Below are 20,272 nucleotides of genomic sequence, written 5' to 3'. Positions count from 1 at the left end.
GCACTGTATGTAATTTATTATTTATTATTTATCTGTGTGATGTGATCAATCAGTTTATTCCAGTTCAGAATGAAAATGATTTAATGTATTTTAACAGCAACAATACCAACCTAGACAGATATGTTTTTAATGGGGGAAAATAAACATGAATAGATATTTATATGGATATTTAATTTAATTGTTTTTTGTGTTTGCCTATATTGCATTTGTTTTTAGGCATAATGGCAATTAAATGTACCAATATCTATGTATAGTTGCATATTTTCCTAAGCTTGGGTCCCAGGAAAACACAGGATTTCTCATTTGGTTCCCAGGCTGAAAAAGAACCCCTGTCTTACATTGATAGGCCTACTTCATGGTTTACATTCCATTGGGATTCATCATTTTTTATTTGAATTTAACTAGGCAAGTCAGTTAAGAACAAATTCTTATGTACAATGACGGCCTATCGGGAAACAGTGGGTCAACTGCCTTGTTCAGGGGCAGTAGGACAGACTTTTACCTTGTCAGCGCAGGAATTCAATCCAGCAACCTTTCAGTTACTGGCCCAAAGCTCTAACCACTAGGTTTCCTGCCGCACCAAAGGTGTAGAAGTTTATCATAGGTAAAATGACTTGTTAGGGTTTCTCCATATGGCATTCACCTACTTAGTCCTTTTAGATAAGCGGTTATGAAAGAAAGGGTAAGAAATAAAATGGCTATATACTGTTAGAGTACACAATATTGTATTACCTGCCTGAATGACTGCAATTTCTCGTGACAACCACCAGATGCCGCCAGATAGTCCCATGTTGCGGTATCCTCCATCTCCAGTGGGTCTCTGAAGATGACAACATGGAGAGGAATGCATGAGGAAACAGAGTACAGGATGCTCTGGATGTTGTTGGGTTTACAATGTGATGTCATGGACAGATAGCCAACTGTTTATAATTAGAGAGAAAAATATGAACAAAACAGTCCAAAAGTAGAGAAATTCTCAAGAGCAATTCTCTAGAAATGGCTCTGTTACCAATATCATATTGAATATGTTTCTCTCAACAGATTAAAACAGTAATATTATAGATTTTAGTAAATCTGTAGGTGAAAAACTCTAAATGTCCCCTCGCCAATGGGAGAGGTCTAATCACATTGATAGCTTACTATCAATGTTACTGGGGTTCATGCATGTTCCAATGTTGTCATTGAACTAGTAGGCTAGCAAGTTTTTGATAGATATCTTGCAAAATTATCAAGGGGAGTCTTAATTAACACATGTTTTATTCTGATTTAGCATTAGCATTAACGTTAGCTTGCTTACTGGGTATCCACTTCATTCCTTGTGTTGTTAAAGGTTGAGGAAGTTAGAATTTTGTTCATAAACGTACACACATTTCTATTATCAGGGGACAAAATGAAGGATTCTGCATTTTTCAAGCTGAAAAGGAAAGGTATCTTGCTGCATTTTGTAAATATAGATCTAAAAATGTAATGCCTCTTATTATAAATTATGCTCGGCTTCAGTCAGGGTTTTCTCCAAATCATGAAGCACGTTTTGTGCTTCAGTTGCACCTATCCACTTGGATGAAATGTCTTTGCTCTCGTCATTGTGTAGGCTACTTTTCTCCGGTAATGTTATGTTCCTCAAGTGTAGTTTTTCTCCGGTAACAAGTTGAAATGCAAGATTAACTTCAAGCAAAACATTAAGGAATTGTAGCTGGCTACATTATGTCTATGATAAACATATGTTATGTTCAGTAGTTCCAAAAACATCCAGTGATTTTGCAGAGAGCCACATCAATTTACAGAAATTCTCATAATAAATGTTGATGAAAATACAAGTGTTATGCATGGATTTACACTTCTCCTTAATGCAACCGCTGTGTCAGATTTTAAAAAAGCTTTACGGAAAAAGCCAACCATGCAATAATCTGAGTACGGCGCTCAGAGACCAAACAAGCCAACAAGATATCCGCCATATTATGCAGTCAACAGAAGTCAGAACTAACATTATAAATATTCACTTACCTTTGATGATCGTCATCAGAATGCACTCCCAGGAATCCCAGTTCCACAATAAATGTTTGTTTTGTTCGATAATGTCCATCATTTATGTCCAAATAGCTACTTTTGTTAGCGCGTTTCGTAAACAAATCTAAACTCACAAAGTGCGTTCACTAGGAGCAGACGAAATGTCAAAAAGTTCCGTTACAGTCTGTAGAAACATGTCAAACGATGTATAGAATCAATCTTTAGGATGGTTTTAACATAAATCTTCAATAATGTTCTAACTGGAGAATTCCTTTGTCTGTAAAAAAGCAATGGAATGCGAGGTCGCTCTCACGTGAACGAGCGTCACGAGCTCAAAGCATTCTGCCAGAACTCTGACTCATTCCCCTCTCATTCGGCCCCACTTCACAGTAGAAGCCTCAAACAAGGTTCTAGAGACTGTTGACATCTAGTGGAAGCCTTAGGAAGTGCAACATGACCAATTTCCCACTGTATCTTCAATAGGGAATTAGTTGAAAAACGACCAACCTCAGATTTCCCACTTCCTGGTTGGAATTTTTCTCAGGTTTTTGCCTGCCATATCAGTTCTGTTATACTCACAAACATCATTTAAACAGTTTTAGAAACTTCAGAGTGTTTTCTATTCAAATATACTAATCATATGCATATATTAGCAACTGGGACTGAGTATTTGGACGCCTCTTTAAGATCTATTGACTTTCAGTATAAAATGCAGGTGAAATGTTTTAAAACACAGATTTTTTTTATTGTCTGCATTTTGAAAACTCACATTTCTGAAAGTGACCCCTGATTATATGTCAATATATTAAGATTAGGGAATGGCATAATGTAGTTATTTTGTTAGAGACTTTTTCCCGATTAGCTGAAATCATATTTTTTAAAGTCATTTTAGCTGCTGTCGCGCTAGCTTTTCGGTGCGAACAGATACACAAATCATGGGAATTTGCTGTGCTGTGCAGATGTTGCCTGGGCAGACCCTCCTGCACTTGTCTGGGCAGGTCTACTCCCTCTGTGGCTAGTGCCAGTGTGAGACACTTGCTAACAAAAATGTGTGCTAAGAAACTAAATAAATACTGCACACTGACCAACAAAACTTGGGGTCAGAGTTTACAGAGCTTCTTTGTTAGATTCATGATGGTCTTCTTAGACGAAGCAAGGAAAGTGAACATCAAAATGCAATGTAGTTTTAATGGAATTTGCAGCTGTTGTTGGTAAGTAATGCATCTGCTGGCTTCTGATATGACTTACTGCATATTTAAATAAATACAACATTTTAGGGAAAGGTTAACACACAGCATTTCATCAGACTGCTTCTCTATTCTACCAATATTTTGGGTAAGGAATCATTTTCCTTGCTCTTACCAGCTCAAATCTCCAGTCTGAAGACTCCGCTCCCTAAAAAGCAACGTTCTGGTTTTGGGCATTTTGAATTAAGTGACGCCATTGTGAGGAAGGAGAAGGGATAGCAGAGGAACAGGAGTGGGAGTTCCGATTGAGGATTGATGCCGCGTGTAGAAAGACAGACAAGGGGTAGTGTTTTGAGGTGGAGTTAAGCCGGGATGTTGGGAAAAGAGGAATATTGGGACAGGGACAGAGAAAGGTGGATTTCTGAGGAGGAATGGGGGGAAAAAAAGAGGTTGAGGAAAATGAGGAAAGCAGAGGTTGGATTTGAATTTGAGGAAGATGGTGGTAAAAGTGGGGTGTTGAAAATTGGTTTTTAAGTGCAAACAGTGAGCCGTGCGCCAGACCGAGTTCTGGAGGTGAAATGGAAGTGAATGTGGGTGAGCTAAATGAGGTGGTAGGTGTGGTGAAGAGCTCGGAACGCGATCATGGTATCGAGGGACATGACAAAGAAGAATCTGGTCCAGTAGGAATAAGTGGATCCTTGCATTTTGGCGGATCCATTTGTGGTTTCACCAGCCCATCGTGAATGCTAGATGCTAGATTAGTTAACATCAACACACCCTCAGTGGGTCTGCAGAAATTGGAAGCATGTCTCTCACTCTCACTCATTCAATTAAATTCAAGTGGCTTTATTGGCATGGGAAACGTGTGTTAACATTGCCAAAGCAAGTGAAGTAGATTATTTTATTTTGTATATTAACATTAAAAACGCACTCATAGAAGTTCCAAAATAATAATGACATTACAAATATCATATTATGTATATATACAGTGTTGTAAATGGTTAAAGTATAAAATAAAATAAATAAACATGGGTTGTATTTACAATGGTGTTTGTTCTTCACTGGTTGACCTTTTCTTGTGGCAACAGCTCACAAATCTTGCTGCTGTGATGGCACACTGTGGTATTTCACCCAGTAGATATGGGAGTTTATCAAAATTGGGTTTGTTTTCGAGTTCTTTGTGGATCTGTGTAATCTGAGGGAAATATGTGTCTCTAATATGGTCATACATTTGGCAGGAGGTTAAGAAGTGCAGCTCAGTTTCCACCTCATTTTGTGGGCAGTGTGCACATAGCCTGTCTTCTCTTGAGAGCGAGTCTCAATAGCAAGGCTATACACACTGAGTGTACATAGTCAAAGCTTTTCTTAAGTTTGGGTCAGTCACGGTGGTCAGGTATTCTCCCACTGTGTACTCTGTTTAGGGGCAAACAGCATTCTAGTTTGCTCAATTTTTTTGTTAATTCTTTCCAATGTGTCAAGTAATTACCCCCCCCCCCCCCCCCCCCCCCCCCCCCCCCCGATAGTCTTTGGAGATAGTCAGTTAAGATGCTTTATGTTGGTAGTCAGTTATGTTGCAAAGTTGCACCGGTACCACCTGCTGGACAGGAGCATGGAGAACAGTCTATGACTACGGTAGCAGGAGTCTTTGGCAATTTTTGGGGCCTTTCTCAAGACACCATCATTTCATCATAATTTTCCACCAAAAATGTTGTGGTACATGTAAAAAGCATGTTAAACATTCTTCCTCCCAATGTAGTCCCTATGTGAGAATTGCCAGAAAAATCGAATAAACCCAAAATAATTTCTGCTACTGGCGCGGAATCTCCCATAAACTAGATGTAAGCATGGATGCAGCTACTTTCTCTCCCGGCTTAAGCTGCCTCTCGCCAATACTTTTACACCCTGAGGCACTCCAGTCCAGACAAGGTTGTCTACTGCCCTTGAGCTTCTGTACAGACAGTGTACATATGCATGCACGTGTACACACACAGACAAGCACAGATGCACGTGCGCACACACAAATACACAAGTGCGCACACTAACACACACATATTACACACACACACCTCACTGCACACTCATAGCTGGGATTTGACTAATCCTCTAATTTATGGGCTGTGCTATGTGCTCGAAGCAAATCCCATTTAGTCAAAATACACACAGACTTCTTGGCTGACGTGTGACCTGACTGAATGTTCTTGGGAATGATAAGGCCACTTTTCTTGCTCCTCGTCCTCCTCTTCCTCCTCCTGTCTCTCTCCTCCTTGACTCCTTTCTCTCCTTTCCTGGCCATGTCAATGGAGCTTTGATGTCACTACAATTAGTGTCCAATTACCTATTTTTGGTGGCACTTTGGATTACATAGAGCCCATAGCAGAGTACTTCTGGTGGAATAATGTATGTAGGCCTAATTGGACTGTAAGACGCTAGTAAGTATGCTACATTTGACTTTGCAGTGCTGATCACTTTAGCTGTCACCTTTTTGTATTTTCTTGGTTTAACAATGGTAAAACAAATATAGCTTAACTCTCTGCGTTTACTAGAGACAAATTACATAATTATTCCCTTTTAGAATAGTAATTCCCAGTCACCCTTTTGTCACCCTGTGTTCTACTGTATTCCAGAGCAGCGTGACAGTGTGACAGGTTTCTGTATCATAGATAGGACAGTGTAGCGGCAAACTCACCGGAGCACTGATTGATGTCTGGAGAAGACAGAGTGTCTAGGAGCAATACATCTCACATCAGAGTCCAATTCATTTTCCCTTTGAGAGCTATTTACCAGCAGACATTACTCTGGACGCCTTGCAGAATGTTACAGAGCCATGTTAGACAACAGTATTTTTTTGCTGTTAAATAGTTACAAAAGTTAATGAAATTGATTTCAGAAACTGTTGATGTTTGAGGCTCTACCTTTTAAGCAGAACATTGTAGAAAATTGCTCCAAACTGGAATCAGAAAACTTTTGACAAAACGTAGGTAGTTAAGATACTCATACAACCTCAATGCCCCTCAGGAAACATATCTTAGTTTGTTGGGTGAATGCAAAGTTTAGATGAGGCTCTATAAGAATAGGAGTAGCTGCTGTTATGTCACTAGAAGCTAAAGTTGTGTATCCAAGCCTTCAATTATATTACACATACAGCGCCAAGTATTCACACCCCTTGACATTTTCCACATTTTGCTGTTAGAGCCTGAATTTAAAATGGATTAAATAGAGATGTTGTGGCACTATGTTTGGAATGATGTTTTTAGAAGTGTTTACACATTAATGAAAAAATGAAAAGCGGAGATGTCTTGAGTCAATCAGTATTCAACCCCTTTGTTAATGCAAGCCTAAATAAGTTCAGGAGTAAACATTTGCTTAAGTCACATAAGTTGCATGGACTCATTCTGTGTGTAATAATAGTGTTTAACATGATTTTTGAACCTTATCTCTGTACCCCACACATACACTGAAAAAAAATATAAATGCAACATGCAACATTTTCCAAGAATTTACTGAGTTACAGTTCATATCAGGAAATCAGTCAATTGAAATAAATGAATTAGGCCCCAATCAATGGATTTCACATGACTGGGAATTCAGATACAGTATGCATCTGTTGGTCACAGATACCTTCAAATAAAAGGTATGGGCGTGGATCAGATCCCCATTTGCCTCATGCAGCGCACATACCTGTATCTCCTTCGCATAGAGTTGATCACGCTGTTGATTATGGCTTGTGGAATGTTGTCCCACTCCTCTTCAATGGCTGTGCGAAGTTGCGGGAACTGGAACTAGCTGTTGTGGATCCAGAGCATCCCAAACGTGCTCAATGGGTGACATGTCTGAGTATGCAGGTCATTGAAGAACTGGGACATTTTCAGCTTCAAGGAATTGTGTACAGATCCTTGCGTCATGGGGCCGTGCATTCTCTGACTGAAACATGATGTGATGGCGCCGGATGAATGACACGACAATGGGCCTCAGGATCTCATCACTGAATCTCTGTGCATTCAAATTGCCATCGACAAAATGCAATTGTGTTCATTGTCCTTAATTTAAGCCTGCCCATACCATAACCCCACCACCACTTTGTTCACAACGTTGACATCATTGTTGTGATGCAAACTGCTCGCCCACACGACCCCATACACACTGCCTGCCCTCTGCCTGGTACAATTGAAACCGGGAAACACACTTCTCCAGATTGCCAGTGGCCTTCGAAGGTGGCTGATCTCAGACAATCCCGCAGGTGAAGAAGCTGGATGTGGATGTCCTGGGCTGGCGTGGTTACAAGTGGTCTGTGGTTGTGAGGCCGGTTGGATGTACTGCCGAATTCCCCAAAACGATTTTGGAAGCAGCTTGTGATAGATAAATGAACATGTGTAGGTTTGGGCAGTCCAGCATATGTTGCGAAACATTATTGCATTCAAACGATCTGTTTACAGGTCCACAACAATTTGCAATGTTTGTTGTCTTTCAAAAACGGTCGGATATAGCAGAATATGTCACTGCAAAATAAAACATTCTTGCAACACCTCCAAAGGCATTTGATCAAGCTCGCCATTGCTATTTCCTTAGATAATGTCTTGGCCTCGTTCCAAAAATTCCAAAGTATACAGCAAATAAGGGCATTATTACCACCATAAAAAGCGAATGATGGGTGATTTTCAGGCGGAGTTATAATGTTCGTTCACGCGCGCAAGTTTCACAACAGGTCTGATTTATAACGGGAAACATGCATTCCTATGGCATGAACCAAGTTTATAAATCAGAATATGATTGTGCGTGTTGACCGAGTTTGGGAAACCCTGACCTGAATAATCCTCTTCCCTACCATTTGCCCCTGGCTGCTGGCCTGCAGCTCTCATTTGTCCTCCCCTTGGCTCATCTGAAAAGTTGCAAGGTAGAGGTGCAACATGACATTAGTTAGTTTTAAAGGGCAACTGCACTTCCTGATTTGGGCTCGTTTTAGATTTGTTCAAATGCTAGAGGCCATGACTGAATTCAAACGTGAGTTGGTTTCAGGGTATGGTTTGATGTGGGTGTCTCGTGTATTTGTCTTTGCAGGTGGGAAGATTTAGCCAAATTATTTGCCAATTAGCTTCTGCAGGCTAGTGTGCGACCTGACTTTGTACTTTGGATAGCATAGCTCGGGGTGCTAGTTAGGGACTGTCAATAATTTAAACAATGTAAATGAGACAATACTTTCATGTTGTACACCTTTAATGCTTTCAGTATTTGTATACAAATTTCTACAATTTATATTTGGTTTGACTTTTTTAAGTCATTGAAATATTGGAATTTGGAGATATTGGAATTTTTACGTATTGTCTCATGTACATTGTGTAATTTACAGATAGTCCTTAACTAGACCCATAGCATTATGATCGGGTCACGTGCAGCTGCACTCCGAATTGATGATTACAGTACGTGTGTGCTGCTAGCTGTGGGCATGTGGGTAGGATTGAAACAAACCCAACCTTCATGTATATTGTGATGCAGTCACGACCACAAGTCTCACACAACTCAGTTTTGGACAGGACTGATTTTATGACCAAAATGATCCTATTTACACAATGTAGTCAATTTTGACAGTGGAATAAATGCGTCTGACTCATACTGATGCCACACAGTCTGTTTTCTAAATGAGAAGTTGTTTTTTAGGGGCAGTTAGTCTTTAAAGTTACTGTATACTGTCACAACCAGGGCAACTCAACTGTAAAGAGAAATTCAAGTGTATGCATAACAGCGCAACACAAATCCAAAAATGACAGATAAAAAGCTACATAGCCCCTAGGCTATATGAATATCCAGAGCATCCAGAGCATCCCAAACGTGCTCAATGGGTGACATGTCTGAGTATGCAGGTCATTGAAGAACTGGGACATTTTCAGCTTCAAGGAATTGTGTACAGATCCTTGCGTCATGGGGCCGTGCATTCTCTGACTGAAACATGATGTGATGGCGCCGGATGAATGACACGACAATGGGCCTCAGGATCTCATCACTGAATCTCTGTGCATTCAAATTGCCATCGACAAAATGCAATTGTGTTCATTGTCCTTAATTTAAGCCTGCCCATACCATAACCCCACCACCACTTTGTTCACAACGTTGACATCACGTTGTGATGCAAACTGCTCGCCCACACGACCCCATACACACTGCCTGCCCTCTGCCTGGTACAATTGAAACCGGGAAACACACTTCTCCAGATTGCCAGTGGCCTTCGAAGGTGGCTGATCTCAGACAATCCCAATCTACGGACAATTCCTTCAACCTCATAGTTCGTTTTTTTCTGATATGCACTGTCAATTGTGGGACCGTATATAGACATTTGTTTGCCTTAACAATTCATGCCCAATCAATTGAATTTACCACACGTGGAATTCAATCAAGTTGTCGAAACATCTCAAGGATGATTATTGGAAACAGGACGCACCTAAGCTCTATTTCGAGTCTCATACGAAAAGGTCTGAAAACGTATGTAAATAATGTATTTCTCTTTTTTATACATTTGCAAAACATTCTAAAAACCTGTTTTTGCTTCGTCATTATGGGGTATTATGTGTAGGTTGAAAAAAAAAGATTGAATCAATTTTAGAATAAGGATGTAACGTAACATAATGTGGAAAAAGTAAAGGGGTCTGAATACTTTCCGAATGCGCTGTACATGGAGTACACAATGCAATGAAATGCTTACTTGCAGGTTAACCCTTTGGTTAACCCTTTGGACCCATGACAACAACAGAAAAAGTAAGTAGCTAAGTGATAAAAAGAGTATGAAAAATAAGGAGCTTAACGTGAAATGCTTTTTAAATTTATTTAACCAGGCAAGTCAGTTAAGAACAAATTCTTATTTTCAATGATGGCCTAGGAATAGTGGGTTAACTGCCTGTTTGGGGGCAGAACGACAGATTTGTATCTTATCAGCTTGGGGGTTTGAACTTGCAACCTTCTGGTTACCAGTCCAAAGCTCTAACCACTAGGCTACCCTGCCACCCAGCTTACCTACAAGCTCTTAACAATGCAGTTCAAGAAATAGAGTTAAGAAAATATTTACTAAATAACAAAACTAAAATATATATCTATATATTTTTAAATGAACCAAAACATCACAACAATAATGAGCCTATATACAGGGGGTACTAGTACTGAGTCAATGTGCGGGGGTACAGTTTAGTCAAGGTAATTTGTAAAGTGACTATGTATAGATAATAAACAGCAAGTAGCAGCAGTGTAAAAACAAAGGTGGGGGTGGGGGTCAATGTAAATAGTCCGGGTGGCCATTTGATTAATTGTTCAGCAGTCTTATGGCTTGGGGGTAGAAGCTGTTAAGGAGCCTTTTGGTCCTAAACTTGGCGCTCCGATACCACTTGCCATGCTCCAGTACTGCTTGCCACAGTCTATGACTTGGTTGACTGGAGTCTTTGGATGTTCTGTATGTCAGGAAGCTTGGCCCCAGTGCTGTACTGGGCCTTACGCACTACCCATTGTAGCGCCTTATTGTGAGATGCTGAGCAGTTACCATACCAGGCGGTGAAGCAACCGGTCAGGATGCTCTCGATTGTGCAGCTGAAGATGTTTTTTAGGATCTGGGGACCCATGACAAATCTTTTCAGTCTCCTGAGGGGGGAAATATGTTGTCGTGCCCTCTTCACAACTGTCTTGGCATGTTTGGACCATGATAGTTTGTTGGTGATGTGGACACCAAGGATCTTGAAACTCTCGACCCGCTCCACTTCAGCCCGGTCAATGTTAATGTGGGCCTGTCTGTCTTTTTCCTATAGTCCAGGATCAGTTCCTTTGTCTTGCTCACATTAAGGGAGAGGTTGTTGTCCTCGCACCACACTGCCAGGTCTCTGACCTCCTCCCTATAGACTGTCTTATCGTTATCAGTGATCAGGCCTACCACTGTTGTGTCGTCAGCAAACTTAATAATGGTGTTGGAGTCATGCTTGGCTACGCAGTTGTGGGTGAACAGGGTGTACAGGAGGAGGCTAAGTACACATCCCTGAGGGGCCCCAGTGATGAGGATCAGCGTTGCAGACGTGTTGTTGCCTACCCTTACCAACTGGGGGCGGCCCGTCAGGAAGTCTAGGATCCAGTTGCAGAGGGAGGTGTTTAGTCCCATGATCCTTAGCTTAGTGATGTGCTTCGTGGGCACTATGGTGTTGAACGCTGAGCTGTAGCCAATGAACAGCATTTTCACATAGGTTTTTTACAGGTGGGAAAGGGCCGTGAGGAGTGCGATCGAGATTGCGTCATCTGTGGATCTTTTGGGGCAGTATCCAAATTGGAGTGGGTCTAGGTTTTCCGGCATGATGGTGTTGATCTGAGCTATAATCAGCTTTCCAAAGCACTTCATGGCTACCGACGTGAGTGCTACGGGATGGTAATAATTTAGGCAGAATACCTTCGCTTTTTTGGGCACAGGGACCATGGTGGTCTATTTGAAACATGTAGGTATTACAGACTCGGTCAGGTAGAGGTTGAAAATGTCAGTGAAAACACTAGCCAGTTGGTCCGTGCATGCTTTGAGTACACGTCCTGGTAATCTGTCAGTAGAATAAATGTGTCTGACCTGTTTAAAGGTCTTGCTCACATCGGCTACAGAGAGTATGATCACACAGCCGTCCAGAACAGCTGGTGCTCTCATGCATGCTTTAGTGTTGCTTGCCTCGCAGTGAGCATAAAAGGCATTTAGCTTGTCTGGTAGGTTCGCGTCAGTGGGCAGCTTGCGGCTGGGTTTCCCTTTGTAGTCCGTAATATTTTTCAAGCCCTGCCACATCCTACAAGCGTCAGAGCCGGTGTAGTAGGATTCAATCTTAGTCCTGTATTGACGCTTTGCATGTTTGATGATTCGTCTGAGGGCAAAGTGGGATTTCTTATAAGCATCCAGATTAGTGTCCCGCTCCTTGAAAGCGGCAGCTCTAGCTTTTAGCTTGGTGCGGTTGTTGCCTGTAATCCATGGCTTCTGGTTGGGAAATTTACGTACGGTCACTGTGGGGACGACGTCGTCAATGCACTTATTGATGAAGCCGGTGACTGAGGTGGTATACTCCTCAATGCCATTGGATGAAGCCTGGAACATATTCCAGTCTATGCTTTGGTCAGAAGCACAGTCATGTCATATATGTCATATGTGCTTCAGTCAGGAAAACATTCTTTAATTTCTTCGGTCTTAGCTAGATAGCCAGCCAGTAGTTATCGAAGTGGCTAACCAGCCAAGCTGGCTACAGAAACTAAACCCGTCAAATATACTCGCTGGAAATAAACACTTTTCCTAATATTATGAGTTTTATCAACATCCTTAGCTTGCCAATTCACTAAATCTATTGTTAAATAACTGTCAGACACCCAATAGCTGAAGCAAGCTAACGCTAGCTTATTAGCATTAGCCAACCCTTATGCTGAGGGAGACTAGCTAGTTCACTAGCACCAACCCTGCACAAACCTGTGGTTAACTCTGCGGTACTTTGACTTTCTGGCTGTTCAGTGCCTCCTCAACCTCCTCACTTTTTTTGCCACTCTTTCTGGATAAGTTTTGAATATCCATATTTGCACTTTACTATGCTGCAGACTCTGACTGACAGGCATTTTGCTGAGTGATGATATTGACAACTAACCGGTGCCGTATGGGTGGGGAATTGTTCAAGGAACTTGAGTGGTCCACTGCGTTGTGAAATCTCAACCAATCACAGTAGGCAATGCATAACACCAGGGGCTTCTTGCAGTGCCTGCTCTTGCTTAGCGTCCTCAAACTCAACTATGGATGTTGTAGCCAGTTCCACTAAATTCTTTCATTGTTCCCCTCTAATCAGGGACTGATTCAGGCCTGGGATACCAGGTGGGTGCAATTAACCAAACAACAGAAAGACAAAGAAAACAGTTATTAGCTGAGCATAACAGTATGCCAGTGGAAGGGAGAACAGTAGCAGGTGACCCAACTGTGGTTTGTGACTTATAATTTCCCATTATAGCCAATTCAGTTGCAGTAATTCCGTTACAGATTTTTGGATAACTACGAGATTTAATCACTTAATAATTAATAAATCAAATCCAAATCAAATGTATTTATATAGCCCTATGGACATCAGCTGATATCTCAAAGTGCTGTACAGAAACCCAGCCTAAAACCCCAAACAGCAAGCAATGCAGGTGTTGAAGCACGTTGGCTAGGAAAAACTCCCTAGAAATTCCAAAACCTAGGAAGAAACCTAGAGAGGAACCAGGCTATGAGGGGTAGCCAGTCCTCTTCTGGCTGTGCCGGGTGGAGATTATAACAGAACATGGCCAAGATGTTCAAATGTTCATAAATTACCAGCATGGTCAAATAATAGGTCTGGGACAGGTAGCACGTCCGGTGAACAGTTCAGGATTCCATAGCCGCAGGCAGAACAGTTGAAACTGGAGCAGCAGCACGGCCAGGTGGACTGGGGACAGCAAGGAGTCATCATGCCAGGTAGTCCTGAGGCATGGTCCTAGGGCTCAAGTTCTCAGAGAGAGAGAAAGAAAGAGAGAATTAGAGAGAGCATACTTAAATTCACACAGGACACCGGATAAGACAGGAGAAGTACTCCAGATATAACAAACTGACCCTAGCCCCCCGACACATAAACTACTGCAGCATAAATACTGGAGGCTGAGACAGGAGGGGTCAGGAGAGACTGTGGCCCCATCCGATGATACCCCCGGACAGGGCCAAACAGGAAGGATATAACCCCACCCACTTTGCCAAAGCACAGCCCCCACACCACTAGAGGGATATCTTCAAAAACCAACTTACCATCCTGAGCCATGGCCGAGTATAGCCCACAAAGATCTCCGCCACGGCACAACACAAGGGGGGACGCCAACCCAGACAGGAAGATCACATCAGTGACTCAACCCACCCTAGGGACGGCATGAAAGAGCACCAGTAAGCCAGTGATTTTAAACAAAATTGATATCAGAAAATCTCTATAACAAATGGTTAGGTCTACCATTACTTGTTACTTCTGAGAACTTTCAGTATCTGTTAGACTGTGTGTGCAACTGGTCAACTAGAGTCAGGTGCAGCAGAGCAGAGATGAGTGAACAGGCACGCTTTAATTGGCAGAAGCAAATCAGTCGTACACAACAGCGTCACAACACAGCAAAAGTGAATAGCGCACTGGTCACACAAAATAATGTACAACAATACAATACCCTAGGTTCAAAACAATACCCGGAAAAAAACAGCCTGACGCGTCACACAATAAACTTAACAAACAATTACACACACAGACGTGGGGGGAACAGAATATAATATATAATATAATATAATATACATGTACAGTGATGAGGGGGATGTAAACCAGGTGTGTGGGAAAACAAGACAAAAAAAATGGAAAATGAAAGGTGGAGTGGCGACGGCTAGAAGACCGTTGACGTCGACCGCTGAGCGCCGGCCCGAACAAGGAGAGGAGCCGACTTCGGCGGGATCTTAAAGATAAGGATTTGCAAGGCACAAGGCGATATTTCTTAAACTTACAGAGGGTAAACACTTTCTTAAAAACTAAATATAAGTGTTGATATTAGTTGGCAAGGGTCTTAGCGTCAACATTATTGTTTTTTGATGTATTTCTGATACCTTTTAAGACTTTATCTGGTAGATGTTTTCTAAGACTCCTGTTCCATTTGTTTATTCAGAAATCAAAGCCTCTACTTGTGCCTAATTTTTAAGATGGAAAATGGTTGAAAAATGTATCTATACCTTTATTTCCCCAAAATATATGCTCTTAGCATTAATTTGACACCCCATTTGATATACTCTTGTGAAGTTAACGTAGGTGCTCATGGGTCCTTTTTGATGGAAATGCCCTTTACCAACGGGATGAGAAATGAGAAAAGAGGCTGATGTGTTTGTGGCCTTGACGCTCTCTCCTACATATTGTGTTCCTCACTAAAAAGCGGCAGCATGCTACTGTTAGCTGTAGCCAAGGTCAAGTTTAAAGTAGTGGGTGTTTCAACCAAGTCTGTATTCAGTTTTTCTTTTCCTCTTTGTTTGTCAGCATTGAGCAATGAGAATCTGCTCTCACCCTACAGTCAAATATTATTTTCAACAATTCAGAAGTGAACATTTAAGTCCTAAAGCTATATCACATTTCCACATATAAACAATGTCTTACCTCCTTTTTAGAACATAAGCCCACATACATTCACCAGAGGGAATGAATTGAGAGATCTGAAATACCCTATACATTGAGGTTTTCCATTGTTTGTGGCGACTGTTGGGTTGCAGAGGTGTGTGTGTAGGCGTGCAATCTTACTAAGACTGTATTCTGTGTGTGTCATAGAGGTCCCGTTGAGGGGCTGCTATAGGAGCCTTATTAGTGTGCAGGGACACAGGGAAGGCCCAGGGTAAAACCCCTCCATTTATGTGACAATTCATTTCTGTGACATTTGGCAGCTTCGCTCCTCATGCTCACAAACTACCTCATATGGTATCAAGGTAGGTAAAGCCCTGACTGAGAAAAGGTTGGTGTGCATGGAAGTTATGTGGATGCATATTGACCTTAACCATCACATAATGTAGCTGAGTAATGCTGGGCGATATGGACAAAAATCCATATTGTGATAAATTGCCTGTATTGATGTGATAACAGTAAATAGAACGATACGTTTATAACAATGTGCATCACAGTTCTTTTTTTATTATCCTTTAAACTACTACAACTAGTTTGATGGTTGTCGCCACCAATTGTCCCATTTAACAATCACCCATATTAGCAAACTTATTTGATTAAAAACTCTAAAACTTTCTCTAGTATAGGCTACTTATCATAATGAACAATATCAGCAAAATGCCTGTGATAAGTGGTCGGTATGATCAGTATTGATTATTTTCGGTTTATTGTCGTCCCAGCTCTGTAACGGTATTGTAGATAAGTTAAAGCTTACCATGTAAGCAAAAAACTCCAGCCAAAAAGTGCAGTTCAAACTCACTATGAGGCCAGCCAAGAGGTTTGTGAGAAGTCTTTAGCCTGGAATTGAATGCTGAGCGGGAGTGAGATTCCTGCTGAAAAGGGCTGTTCAGGTTTTTGGGCTCTGCCATGATATTACTCGATCAATCATACAGATGCAGATGCATTCCCCCCAGAGTTTTCTCCATTTCATTTTTTTTGTCAAGAGGTAAAACGTTCGCTTCAATCAATGAGTCATTATTCTAAGCAAAACCCCCCTCTATCTGCCTAAGACTGACTCTCCCTCTTTCTCCCAGAGTCCTGAGAATTTTCTGTGCTATCTGAGAAAAATCTGAGAGTAAAGACAAATCCATATTCAGTGTTTGCTCTCAGCGTGTGATATATATTTCATTTGCCCTTCGGCTGAGATTAAAATGAAACCGCTCAAAGGAGAATTAACAAGGGGAACAAAAAGTACACCTCAGTAGAAATTCTCACTAAGAACACATCCGAGTGGAGAGGCAATAATTTAGAATTATCTTTGAGTGCCACCATCCGTACAATTTGGTTGTGACTCATTTGGAAAATCCAATATCCAGAAAATAATTTGTGTTTAGCCCATACTGTTTTGTCTTGAAGCCAGGGTCTTAGCCTCTATGAAAAGTACAATACATTAGAACATATTGTAAAAATGTTAACTGTTTTGCTAGCATCAAAGAGCACTTTATAATGTATGTGCTCAAATGCCATGGACATAAATATTCCCAAGCTATGATTCCTCCTAATCCAGCCTTCCCTCGCTGCTTCAAAACGTCCTCACTCCCCCATAAATATTAGCTTACTAAATGTATTTGTAAAATTATTTTATTCCCTCCCTTCAATCAGCAAACCTTGTTAGTCATGGCTAAAACATGATTGATATATTTCCCAGTCCGTGGTTTCCTCCATGTAGCCTGAGATATGGAAATAACTAGGAAGAGAAACATAAATGCAAATGAGTCTCTCGGTAAACCTCTGCCTGTCTGTGAAGACAACTGGCTTCACTCTTGGAATGCTAAGCAGCCCTGCCCCTCGTAAACAAGTTGCTTCTATTCAATTGGAATAATTAGAATGAATGTGGAGGCCTGAGCGCAGAGCAAAGCGTTTCGGCGGAGGGAGAGAGAGGCAGTGGCAGATGGGGAGGTTGCTCACGAGCCGGCGTAAACCAATCAGATGACAACAAACCCCAAGCCGGTGACAGTGCTGCCAGAATGAATTTAGGGAACAGCACACGTGTTAATGTGCATCCCAATGGAATTATTATGATTTCATGCATTATCTAAGCCAAGGAGGGGTGGGAAACTCAGGGTATGTGTGAGGTTACCTGAAGCACTGTGTTTGACAGCAGAATTTTCAGGCACTTACTGTAGTTTGTAGACTGTTACATGTACTTTGTTTTTAGTCATTCCAAATTATGCATGTTATGCATGTTCAATCATACGACTTTGATGCTGTGCCAATACAGTTTACACTAGAGAGATGATCTCATTCTATTACAGAACAATGCCAAAGGCTGGGAAAATAGAGGACTTCACATTGCCTAGTCCTACAATAATCAGATGGCTTATGTTGTAATCTGCTGTAGCTCAGTTGGTAGAGCATGGCACTTGTAAGACCAGGGTAGTGGGTTTGATTCCTGAGACCACCCATATGTAAAATGTATGCATGCTTGTCTGTAAATAGCTTCGGATAAATGCATCTGCTAAATGGCATATTATGTTTCAAGAGAATCTTACATCACTTGTCATTTTCCATTCATATCTTTTTTAATAATTTCATTTAAAATAGTAGCCTTTGTAACCCGCTGTAGTTGATGTGAAAGATGAATTGTAATGAAGATGAGGTGATGAAAGGATTTCAATGACCCATTCATTCCCTGTTAGCTGTGGAGAACATAATTGTTACAAATCCCCATGGTGGTCAGTATCTGTTTGGTCACCGTTAGAACTGGAAGCTGGAGCCAATCAATCATCCAGGTTACTAGTCCAAAATGCTCTTTAATAAAAAAATCCCAATTAAATAGCAGATTAAATATTATATCAGGCAAGTATGTATGACCAAGCTATAGCATATTTAGGGGCGTCGTGCAATTACATCACACACATAAACACACATGCAGACACACATGCATGCATTATGGATACATGAAAACACAAACAGACACACATGATTAGTGCCTGGAAGGTGCACAAAGAAATTGCATCCAGATATGGTAATGTTCCAATTGTTTTCTGACCACTTATTTTCAGGCTGAGTTATGCACCCATGTGGAAGACAGAGAAAGCATTACTCCAGGGAAAGCAAGGGAGAGCTAGTCTGTGTTGTAATGCTTCTGGCTCACTTTAACGTCTGGGTCCTTTTCTTCAGCAGGATGCTATGAGTTGTATCTTGGTGTGCATGTGTGAGTCTCTGTGTGTGTGTTTGTTTGTGTGTGATAAGTGGTGATGCTCCCACCCTGCAAACACACACACACAAACATACATTACCATTGAAAGGTTTGGGGTCACTTAGAAATGTCCTTGTTTTTGAAAGAAATGCACATTTGTTTCCTCCGACAAATTGGTGCAGCTAGCTTCCGGGTTAAGCGAGCGGGTGTTAAGAAGTGCAGCTTGGCAGGTCATGTAGCATGACTCGACCTTTGCCTCTCCCGAGCCAGTTGGGGAGTTGCAGCGATGAGACAAGATCGTAATCACGAAAATGGGGAGTAAAAGGTGGTACATTTTATAACAACAAAAAAAGTACTGTATCACTTCTCATTTTTCTCAGTAAAGATGCTAGACCCTAATACAACTTACTTAGGCAGGGAGGGAGATTAATTTTCACGCTTCAGTGCATTAACTTTTTTCCACAATTTAGATGGCTCACCAGCAGTTGAGACAGTATGTAGAAAGTAGCATGATTTAGCTTTCTTAATTGAGGATGTATATCTATTTCTCAATTGCCTGAAAAGTTGCCAATCAGCAAAATAGTCTGTTTTTCAAGCCTTGACCCAGGCCTGATTTCTCATCATAAAGAGATATGAAAGTTCTATAGAGAACCAAGGATGTGTTCTTTTTTTAAAACTCTAAGACATTTAAAGGGCGCATGTTTGTTTGCCAGAGAGACAAAAATAGACGAAAACAGCTCTAGAGATAGTTCAGGGTTAGGCTGACAGAGAAAAAGTGAGCGTAATATATATCATGAAGAAATGCTTGTGGGGATTTTTATTTGTAAATTTTATATGTGAGGATAATTATATGAGGATCAGTGTTCATTTGTTTGGTGTCTCTAATACATGTAGTTTCTTATTCATAACCTCTTTTGTAAGAGGCTACGAACAACACAGTCAAAAGAATAGGCCTGTTATTTACTTTGCCAACATTGACATAACATTTTCCCAAGGACATTTTATATCTCTATTTGTGACTGTTGTGGTGAAAGCATATGGTTACCCTTTCTTCAGCAGGTCAGATGACAGTGACTTGGTATGACACAGGCTGCTTTGACACATAGCCGCTGGCCATTATCACGTCCCGTCCATGTAGATATGACCTCTCACATCCAGATGTGTGCTGGATGTGTGAAAGAGAGATGCCACCCGATCAGTTGTTTCATTTTCACTGTCTGTGTATGTACACTACCGTTCAAAAGTTTGGGGTCACTTAGAAATGTCCTTGTTTTTGAAAAGAAATCAATTTTTTTTGTCCATTAAAATAACATGAAATTGATCAGAAATACAGTGTAGACATTGTAAATGACTACTGTAGCTGGAAACAGCTTGTTTAAAAAAAAAAAGATTAAAAACAGAAGCCCATTATCAGCAACCATCACTCCTGTGCTTCAATGGCACATTTTGTTAGCTAATCCAAGTTTATCATTTTAAAAGGCTAATTGATAATTTGAAAACCCTTTTGCAATTATGTTAGCACAGCTGAAAACTGTTGTCCTGATTAAAGAAGCAATGAAACTGGCCTTCTTTAGACTACTTGAGTATCTGGAGCACCAGCATTTGTGGGTTTGATTTACAGACTCAAAATGGCCAGAAACAGAGCACTTTCTTCTGAAACTCGTCTGTCTATTCCTGTTCTGAGAAATGAAGGCTATTGTCATGATCATCTAAATAACATTCGGACCAAGGCGCAGTGT

Source organism: Oncorhynchus clarkii, chromosome 29 (assembly GCF_045791955.1).
Source record: "Oncorhynchus clarkii lewisi isolate Uvic-CL-2024 chromosome 29, UVic_Ocla_1.0, whole genome shotgun sequence".
NCBI lineage: Eukaryota > Metazoa > Chordata > Actinopteri > Salmoniformes > Salmonidae > Oncorhynchus > Oncorhynchus clarkii.
This window is presented reverse-complemented; position numbering follows the sequence as displayed.